Raw genomic sequence first — 10,458 nt, 5'->3', positions numbered from 1 at the left:
CGAAAAACTTACTTCATCAGTGAATAAAAAGTATCAAATAATATTGTACTTTTGGATCATTTGATCTGCTTTTATTTACTAAAACATTATTCATGCATTTTCGAAACCACTTTTTTATTTTTCTCTGCAGACGTGATGTTGCTAGTCTCAGTCATTTTATAAATAGAAATTGACAGAACAAGCATGCTCTTATCCGTGAAAACGAAAGTGAAAGTAAAAAAAAAATATGAAAGTGAAAGTAGACGAAAACAATAGATAAAATTGTAAGAAATGGCCAGAGCCGAGATTGAACTTATTACACGAGTTTGTAATGTAATTCAAATCTTGTCAGTAGCTGAATACTTGATACTTCACCAGGGCTATTAAGGGTATTTTTTATCGTGACGCCATCACTAAACTGGGGTGCCTACTATAGCTAAAGAGAGTTCCATCTACCCTCAAGAGAATGATAGACCGCACCAGTTTATCAACTTGGTATTTTACCTCGTGGTACATACAGCGCCTCACCTTCTCAAATAGTCATCCATTTGGTACTGGTCAGGTTCAATGTTGCTTAACTTCGGTGATCTGGTGAGAACTAGCGTGTCAACGTGGTTGTGCCATATACTATTATAGTATATCATTTCATGTTTCCCTTGTTCCAGCTCGTTTGACTCGTTGGTCTTGTGGTCTCCAATTCGCTATTGTAACACAACTTCTTGTTCCAGTGGATTCTTTCCAGGAACTGCTGACTTTTATCTCTTTTCGAGGCTTTCTTCCTAAATATAGCCTTGTTTTTGATAACTTAACCCCAATAGGCATCTTTTGTCTTTTCGTTAATCATCTTTTGTTTTCGTTAGTTTCCTGCATCAAGTGGCTTCACACCTTGTCTGGACTGATTCCCTCCAAAATTACAAAAACTATTATATTTATCAACGCATACAAAATGCCGGATATTCTGACTGCGTTCATGCTCGCGAGAAACGCATGGGAAATGATTACACAATTTTTATTTATATAGATCTGATAAGTTTTGTTTCTTGCTCGTTTTATTATTGATAACTTTCGTTTGCTCAACATCTTCATCTCTTTCCATTTTACTCTTTCTCTCCTCTCTCTTCCTACTTTTATCCACTACGAATTAATAGCGATAGATTTCCCTTTCTATTTCTTACAATTTTATCTATTGTTTTCGTCTACTTTCACTTTCATATTTTCTTTTACTTTCACTTTCGTTTTCACGGTTAAAAACACGCTAGTTCTGTCAATTTCTTTTTAACTTCTATTAATGAACTTCTATGTCTCTATCTACGCATGTGGTCGATTCTCTTCAATATAATCATTTCCCTAATTTGTCATTTCAGTTTATTTATGTAAAATTTGCTTCTATGATAACACGACCCTTTATTTTATTTTTTTCGTTAGAAGGATTACCACTTATCAAGGCTAAAACCATTCGAGAATATATATATATATATATATATATATATATATATATATATATTAATTGGAATTCATTATTGAGATGAGCATTATTTAATAATTTATTTATTGCGGACTATTATCCTGATCTTTATTAGTTATTAGTGAACAACTAATAAAGATGAGGATAATAGTCCACAATAAATAAATTCATCCGAGAATAAGTGTTAATCAGATGAAGTGATTATTAGTTTAGATATGAAGACTTTCATAACATTATTGAGAAAGATTGATGGGGAGGACCAATCAGTGAGGATGGCTCATAACTAGGACTATGACAACAGAATATTCTTATTATTGTTTTGACTCTCGAGTATATATCTGACACAGTTAGACATAGTTAGTCAACCTATAACCACATCATTCTATATAAAAGCATATATCAACGGATACACAAACGAGAGTTAAAACAATGAGAAGAATATGCTGTTGTCCTAGTCCTACTCATAACAGAAACTATTGACATTATATTTGAAGACAGACATTTTGTAAGCTACAGGGAAGTAGTTTCGTAGTAACGTGTTCCTCAGATAAAAACCCTTGCAAATAAACTCTTTTTGTGGAAGTTCCGCCACATGTAAAGCATGTAGAGAAAAAAGTGTTTTGTTTTTTTTGTAGCTTCAATACAGAGTTTTCCTTTGGTATATTTTAATTTCCCCTGTATTAAGAACCCAATGAGTGTCTAACTCTCCCTTTGTGTCGAATCAAGTAAATAGAAACTCTGTCTAGAAGGATTTCTCCTTTTTGACAAATGACAAACCAGATCATAGACTTTACTCTTAAAAAGGCTTAAATGACGGTTTGATTTCCCGTGAATTTTTAATTTCTACTTTCACTTTCTATTTCAATTTTTACTTTCACTTTTGTTTTCACGTGCGTAAAATCAGTTTCTTCAACTTTTCGTTTATGAGAACCCCCGTCTGCTATAACTCCCTGCTCGCCAGCGAGTCTTTTTTTTTATCATCATTATTATTTATTTCGTCATCGTTGTCGTAAACTACAGCTTTCCACCCTTCTTGTTCGCCTGCCTTATTTCCTCTCGTTCTTCTCCATCGCCGTCATCTCACCTTATCGTCGGCTTCGAACGGCTTTACCCACTCAACGCGCTCAACTCAACCGCACACACGTACAAACATACACGGCGAACCGAAAACCGAAAGCCCATCCAACGCCAATCGCGTTTTCGTTGCCTTGCCGTCCCCCTCCTCCCCCGCTCGCTCCTACCGTTCGTCCAACAGACTTTAAATCGTCGTCTCCCAGTTTCTACTTTCGCTTCGAAACTAGCGTCTCTCTCGCTCAAGTCAGTCGGATTCATATTCACCTTAACGTTCGGAAGGAAAACATTATCGAGCAGTTTGAAACTAAGCGCGCTCTTATTACTCGACTAGTTACGGTAGCGCAAAGGAACACATTCTTATTTTTTTTCACGGACTTTGGTTAAAGGTGAGTGTCACTTTCGGTTCAGTTTTTATCGTTTATCATTATAAATCACAAATACATTTTTGGCAACTTGTTTTTATTTTCATTGACTTTTTATGAACAGTATTTTTTTTATATATGCACATGTGTAACCAGAAATTGTAAATATAAGTTTATACCAAATAAATGTATAGCTCTATTCATTATTAAGCACTTCTATATAGAAACACGATAAAGATTTACTATATTATACAAACTTACTGGTGTATATATATATATATATATATATATATATATATATATATATATATATATATATATATATATATATATATATAGAGAGAGAGAGAGAGAGAGAGAGAGTTGACTACGTACACGTGTTTCATGGCTTATCAGCGTAGCCGAATCTATCGAGATTCGAAACCGAAGACAAAATTGTTGATTATATATATGTGTGTGTGTGTGTGTGTGTGTGTGTGTGTGTGTGTGTGTGTGTGTGTGTTTATAATAAGGCTGATGTGATTTTCTTAGATCTTTTGTATTTTTGGAAACCGGTGGCATCAATAAAATTATTAGATTTTTCAGTATATAGTATTATCCATACTAAGTTATGCGTTTGCAAACGTAATTGACCCCCAACGTGTTTATTCTGTATAAATATTACATACTTTTACAAAACATAAAATGACTTATGAAAAAGCTATATATATATATATATATATATATATATATATACATACATACACCAGTTCGTGTAATCACTTTCTGAACACCAAATTGTCAGTTTGGTAAAACAAATCTGCTGAAAAACTTTCTGTTCAATTTTTAGAAGTGAGCTGGAGGAGGGGGTGGATGATAAAGACCGGTCGAACACAAGATTTAAAAAACTAACCCCGTGCTAAAAATTGAAATAGTAAATTTTTTTTCTTCTTGTAATGATTTGGAAATGTGTTTGATAAACAATATTCTTGAGATATATCAAAGAAATAGAAAATAAATTCTCACCAGGACTGTCATTTGAACGTAAAAATTATTTATACTAAAAAAAAAAAAAAAAAAAAAAAAACGATCGCAATTTCCTTCGATCGATGCCTCCGTCCAGTCTCAGGAGACAATGGACACCCTCTGTAATGATAGCGTGTAATTGTGAGGCAAGGGTGACGCAATTCCTAACCAAAGGTGCAATTATGAGGCAAGGGTTGAGTAATCTCCAACCACACCTCTCCTGAATCGGCACTGCTTGGGCCCAGTGGCAAAGAGAAGCGCTAGACGACTGGAAACAATGCCGAGATAAGCAGAGAGCACATGTAACACTTGGAAGTCCCAAATGGTCACCCATTTTAGTACTGACCAGGCTCGACGTTGCTTAACTTCGGTGATCTAATGGGGACTAGTGTGTCAACGTGATTATGCCGTTTGATCGTAATTTAAAAAAAAATTATAATTAGTATTATTTGTTCTCATCTTGAGTGTCATTTTCACAATGTTTCGATCGATGTAACATCCGATCTTCTTCAGATATCTTGTCGAACACGGGAATCTTTCCGTTGAACTCGGGAATCTTCAGGTTGTGAAAATAACATTCGACATGCATACAGTAGTCTGAAGAATCCGAATAATACGAACGATCGAACGTCATCTAAAAAAATCAGAGAGAAAACGATCAGAGTTTAAAACAACACCGAAAAAAAAACTAAAAATAAAAAAAAAACAGAAAATCAAAAATCAACTAAAAATGCGATAAAAAAAAGTATATTTCAAAAAAAATTTTTATTTTATTTTATCGTTAAGAATATTATTTCCGACGAGGGTACGTTTGACACGATGTCGATTCAAACAGGCTGTTAGGCGCGCACTTTGTGGAAAACAAAACTAAACAAAAGAACCAGAATGTTAAAAAGAATTATGTTTTAAACACGTCACTCTCGGCACTCCTTCACTTATATGGGGGAAGCGCATGTTGATTCAGACTCTCCAGATATTTGGTTCTCTTCGGGATAAGTTTTGCTTAAGAAGTGCTAGCCCCTTGAAGGGATAATGTTGGGGTTTGAATTGCTGCCGTCACATTTGATCCTTCAGCACTCCCCCAGTTATATGGGGAGACTAACTTTATCAGAGATTGAACACGGACATATTTGGTTCAGTTGTCGAAAAGTTCGTGCTACGAAGGAGCCGGCTTCCGACCGATTGATGGCCGGGTTAGAATTATTGCTTTGAACGGTACACGATTTGTAATGTTTTTTCTTTCGAAATAACATCAGCTTCGAACATGGTTCCTTTGTGTGTTTATGTCTCGATGTATCATGAAGAGAGGTTATTCGTATAATCGAAACGTTTATATAATTATAATTAAATAATAATTATTTGTTTTTACCTACGGATATTAGTGTTTCACGTTTACGCAATCACCAGTGTAGGGTAACAATTCCTGTCGGTCATGAGATTCGAAATCAGCTACGAACCTACCTTTTGTTCTATTCGGTGAGTACAATGACAATCTAGAGTGTTCGCACGAGGGAAAGTCGTGAAAATTGCACAGACGCTAGTTGATTGTCTATATATGTGTGTGCATGGACTAAATTCACCCGTTTACAGAGCAACAATATTCTTTTACCATATTCTTTCCAAAATTACTTTTCAAAACCGAAGAAAGACAAACTCAAAATACGTTTAATCAAAAGCGAAAAATATTAAAAAATAAATAAAATTGGTTCCTTCACTTCTTTAAATGTATACAAATATATACTTGTCACTCGCTGTAGCCACATCACTCTCTACTTTATTATATATATATATATATATATATATATATATATATATATATATATATATATATATATATATATATATATATATATATATATATCAAAAGTACCGGTCGTTGACTGGATTCAAAAACAGCCTACAGAAAATGGACTCTGATTTATGAAAGTATGATAGGTTATGAAAAGGAAGAGTTGTAAAGAGATAGCTTCGAATTTGGGGGTATCAAAATCAAAGCAAAATATGATGAAAGTAAAAATAAAATAGATAAACCCCATAATTTATTATACCATACCTGTTCACACTGAAACACTTATCACAATATTCTGTGGATCTATATTAAAAAAAAACTTGTTAAACTTTGTGACATATTTCCATTCTATGGAGGTCAGGCGCGAACGAACACCCCATAATTTTATTATACCATATTTCTTCAAAATGAAAGATAATTATCAAAGTATACCTACACAGATAGATATGAAAAGTCTTTATTAAAGTTTGTGCCTATTTCCATTCTATCGAGGCCAGGCGCGACCGCAGACCCCACAATTTTATTATACCATCCCTATTTAAGTTAAAACATACTTATCAAAGTATTCTTATGTACATTTATATCAAAAACACTTGTAAACGTTTTTTCTTTTTTAATTTTTTAATTTTTAATTTCCATACTTTGTGGACCAGGCGCGAACGCAGACCCCACAATTTTAATGAACCACCGTTCTGCCAAATCAAACATACCCATTCCTGTGTCTCGATAATCTTCTATCATTATATGTGATCAGTCTTCTATAATAGTCAACCATATAGGAGCCGATTCGTGACCACACGCACACACACATATTCAGCTTTATATATATATATATATATATATATATATATATATATATATATATATATATATATTAATGCTGGGACGATTCAATATTTTTCCTGATTCCGATACAATTACTGATTCCGATTCTTTATAAGTCCCTAAATATGTAGTCATAGATTCGTTATTTTTCCTAATTACCGCAACAACGCATGTTAATTGTGCATGTACTTTCGTAAATGTAAAAATAAACTTTACATGTAAAGATTTTAGTTTTACTGGTAGTTTAAAATCAATAAATATTCATTATTTTATTATCAGTACCAACAGTGGAAGACTTCATTTTTAACAAAATTTAATAATAAAAGAATCGTTCTTAGCATCGGAATATGGGCACTAATTTTTCCGATTCAGTTACATCAAAAAGTTCCAATTTTTCTAATTCCGAGTATTTACTGTCCTAACACTGATATATATATATATATATATATATATATATATATATATATATATATATATATATATATACTAGCAGGGGTGCCCGGCGTTGCTCGGGTGTTTGGAGGTGTATGCTGTGCAAAAAAAGCAAAAAAACAAAAAAATGGTTAATTTTTTAAAACTTTGACCCCTATTATGACCCCTTAAAATTTATTGTTTCGGGCTCAAATCACTTTATTAAGTTAGATCCATGCTCAAGGAACCTAAATCTAAAATTTCAAGTGTCTAGACCCAAAATTGTCGGAGGAGTTTGGTAGAGTTCTTAAAGTTCAAATCGTTGAAATTTGACCCCTTAACAGCCAAATTTCTGGCTGACACCCGTCACATCGATTTTCCCAAATCTCAGTACCCGGTATTTCAAATTTCGTGTCTATAGACTAAACATTGACAGAGTTATTGCGTAGGGAAATGTACACAGACACACAGACAGACAGACAGACAGACAGACACGTTCACTTTTATATATATATATATATATATATATATATATATATATATATATTGTTTTAATAAAAACCAAGACTTCAAAGAAAGAGTTGATAGCAACAAATAGTGTGTTTCATCGTTAGTTACTATTGTTTCAAGACTATTCGGACAAATTCAAACAATATGTCGTTCGAAAATGTTCACAAAAACAGCCTTTCTTTAGACTTATTGAATAAAAAACTCTTTAACAATAAAACATTATGGAAACCTCATCCCAGCTGTGCTATTAAAAAAGTGCTCAGCCGAAGTAGCTCCAGTTCTCTCCAAACTCTACAACAAATGCCTTAATGAATCTTGCTTTCCGAGCTGTTGGAAAACTGCTTCTGTTGTACCAGTATTCAAGAATTCTGGCGAAAGAACTGACCCATTAAATTATCGCCCTATTAGCCTCCTCCCACTTTTTGCCAAAATATTTGAGACCTTAATTAACCATGCTCTAGTCCAGCACCTTACAGATGCTAAACTTCTGACCGACCATCAATATGGATTTAGACAAGCCCGTTCCACGGCAGACATCCTCACTGTAATCTCTGAACGCATATACCATTCACTGGACAAAGCGGGAGAGGGCAGAGCGGTAGCTCTAGATATATCTAAGGCTTTTGACAGGGTATGGCATGAGGGTCTCCTCAGGAAGATTAGATCTTACGGTATCACTGGTAGAATACTTAACATAATTAAATCCTTCTTAGATAAGAGAAAAATCCAGGTTGTCCTCGACGGTCGTACGTCTAAACAATATAATATAAATGCGGGAGTGCCCCAGGGATCTATCCTTGGTCCTCTGCTGTTCCTGATATTCATAAATGACCTCCCCGACAAAACTGCCTCTGAGATGGGTATATATGCTGATGACACCACACTCTATAGCAGGCACGACAGGAAAACAAATGAACATATATCTAAAGTAATGGCAGAAACACTAGAGGATGACCTCAAATCAGTAGTGGAATGGGGACAAAAATGGATGGTAACGTTCAATGCCACCAAGACAAAACTGGTTTCATTCAATAATTACAAGAAACCTTCTCTACCACCTATAGCAATGGCCAACAACTCTTTAGCTGAGAGTACGTCTTTCAAGCTCCTTGGCCTAACGTTCACAGAAAACATGAGCTGGAACAATTACATCGAGGGCATTGCCAGGGCCGCTGCGAGGAAGGTGGGCTCTCTCTACCGTGCTAGAAAACTTCTAACACCCGAAAGTATCATGTACCTCTATAAGGCCACTATTCGCCCATGTATGGAGTATTGCTGTCATATTTGGGCCGGTGCATCGGCTACTAGTCTCTCGCTCCTTGACAGGGTTCAAAAGAGAGTCGCAAATCTGATAGGCCCTAAACTGGCATCAAAACTTCAGCCTCTGTCCCATCGTCGAAACGTTGCATCCCTCTGCCTGTTCTACAAGTATTATAATGGTGAATGCTCTGAAGAACTGCAAGCACTTGTGCCCCCACGACGTGAACACCCTCGACAGACCCAACAAGCTACACAATCCCACCCCCACTCTGTAGAGATCCCTAGATGTAAAAGATCCTTCTACTCCAGTAGTTTCTTCCCCAGAACTGCTAGACTTTGGAATTCCATTCCAGGTCACTGCTTCCCCAACTGTACTGACATGCATAAGTTCAAGTGCAACGTGAACCAACATCTCGCTGCCCTAATCCCTACATAGTACCCCAGTATATGTTTCCCTTGATAGTAGCCCCCTACATTAAAGTGGCAATGTGCCTTGTTTGGGGTGAAAATGTAATAAAAAAAAAAAAAAAAAAAAAAAAAACCATTTCCTTATAAGGAAAAGAAAACAAGCGAATGTATTTTACCTATATCTCATCCTTGCAAAAGTCATCAACATACTGTACTGTTTCGCTGTATCACGGGTCATTAGTGCGACTAGACCAGCAAATACCTCTAGCCAGGACTGAAACTCGACCGTCTAGGCAACAGTCTGCACTTCTCACCGTTACGCCATTTGACTGCTGCTAAGGCAGGTATGCGAAATTACAATGTTGAAACATTGTTCAAACGACCTGAGCTCGATTTGTTTACACAAAGAGCATTGCTTTTGATGCTAACGCTAGTTTGTTATTCTGTTCTCCAAATGTCAACTCAAAATAGGAAGCATTTATAGTCATCCACATACAGTACTGTTTTGCTGTATCACAGCTCATCAATGCGACTAGACCAGCAACTACCATAAGCCAGGAAAGATTAGGAATAAAGGTCATATATAAGTTTATTATATCATCAGAACAATAAGGGAAATTAAAGAAAAAACATAAACAATAAATTATTAGTGCTATGGTAAATTCTAGAGCGGTCTGATGCAGTGATTGAAAGTGATTGAATGACTTACTGACTAGATGGTTTTCTAACGAATGATAAAAAATTATATTTTTTGTATAGTTTTAAAGGTTAAAAACTTAAAAGACTATATATATATATGTGTGTGCGTGTGTGTGTGTGTGTGTTTTATTTTTTTGCCGTTTTATCTGTTTGGTTACATATGTTTCGGATGTTGGACCATGTTTACGATCCAACAGCCTCGTCATACCTTACAGAAAAGCAGATATTTGCTCTGCAATAGTATTGAGCACTCTCTTCAGGTTTTTACTAATTACCAGTTTTACCAACTATATATATATATATATATATATATATATATATATATATATATATATATATATATATATATATATATATATAGTCCACTATAAAATAATGAAGATCGTTAAAGAAAGGCCGATAATAAAAGAAGAAAGGAAAAGACAGGGAAGAGGGATGAGAAAGCTGAGAAAGAAGGTGATGAGATAGAAACAATAAATAAGGGATGCGTGTGTGTCTCTCTATAATATATATATATATATATATATATATATATATATATATATGTGTGTGTGTGTGTGTTATTTGTTTTTGTTTTTGCGATACGTCTTGAATGAATTCAATTATTTACGAAAGTGCAAAAGTGCATTTTTATCTAAATGCGAGTTGGGAATAATTTTCCCTTTAACCAA

The 10,458-nt window shown here is 34.8% G+C and overlaps 1 protein-coding gene across 2 annotated transcripts in view; it reads left to right on the top strand.

Annotated features, from left to right (window-relative positions):
• The first annotated feature begins 2,498 nt into the window (after positions 1 to 2,498).
• The window catches only part of LOC145241978 (protocadherin beta-13-like), a 288,775-nt gene continuing 280,815 nt past the window's right edge, over positions 2,499 to 10,458 (top strand). The window contains exon 1 of one of the 2 annotated variants that reach the window (XM_080104850.1): positions 2,499 to 2,904. The gene's annotated coding sequence lies outside the window, so the exon portion shown is untranslated. The remainder of the gene's footprint in view (positions 2,905 to 10,458) is intronic. The other variant, XM_080104849.1, reaches the window with a different exon arrangement.

The sequence above is a fragment of the Euprymna scolopes genome, chromosome 21 (genome assembly GCF_053919585.1).
Source record: "Euprymna scolopes isolate OS-2025 chromosome 21, ASM5391958v1, whole genome shotgun sequence".
Taxonomy (NCBI): domain Eukaryota; kingdom Metazoa; phylum Mollusca; class Cephalopoda; order Sepiida; family Sepiolidae; genus Euprymna; species Euprymna scolopes.
This window is presented reverse-complemented; position numbering and strand designations above follow the sequence as displayed.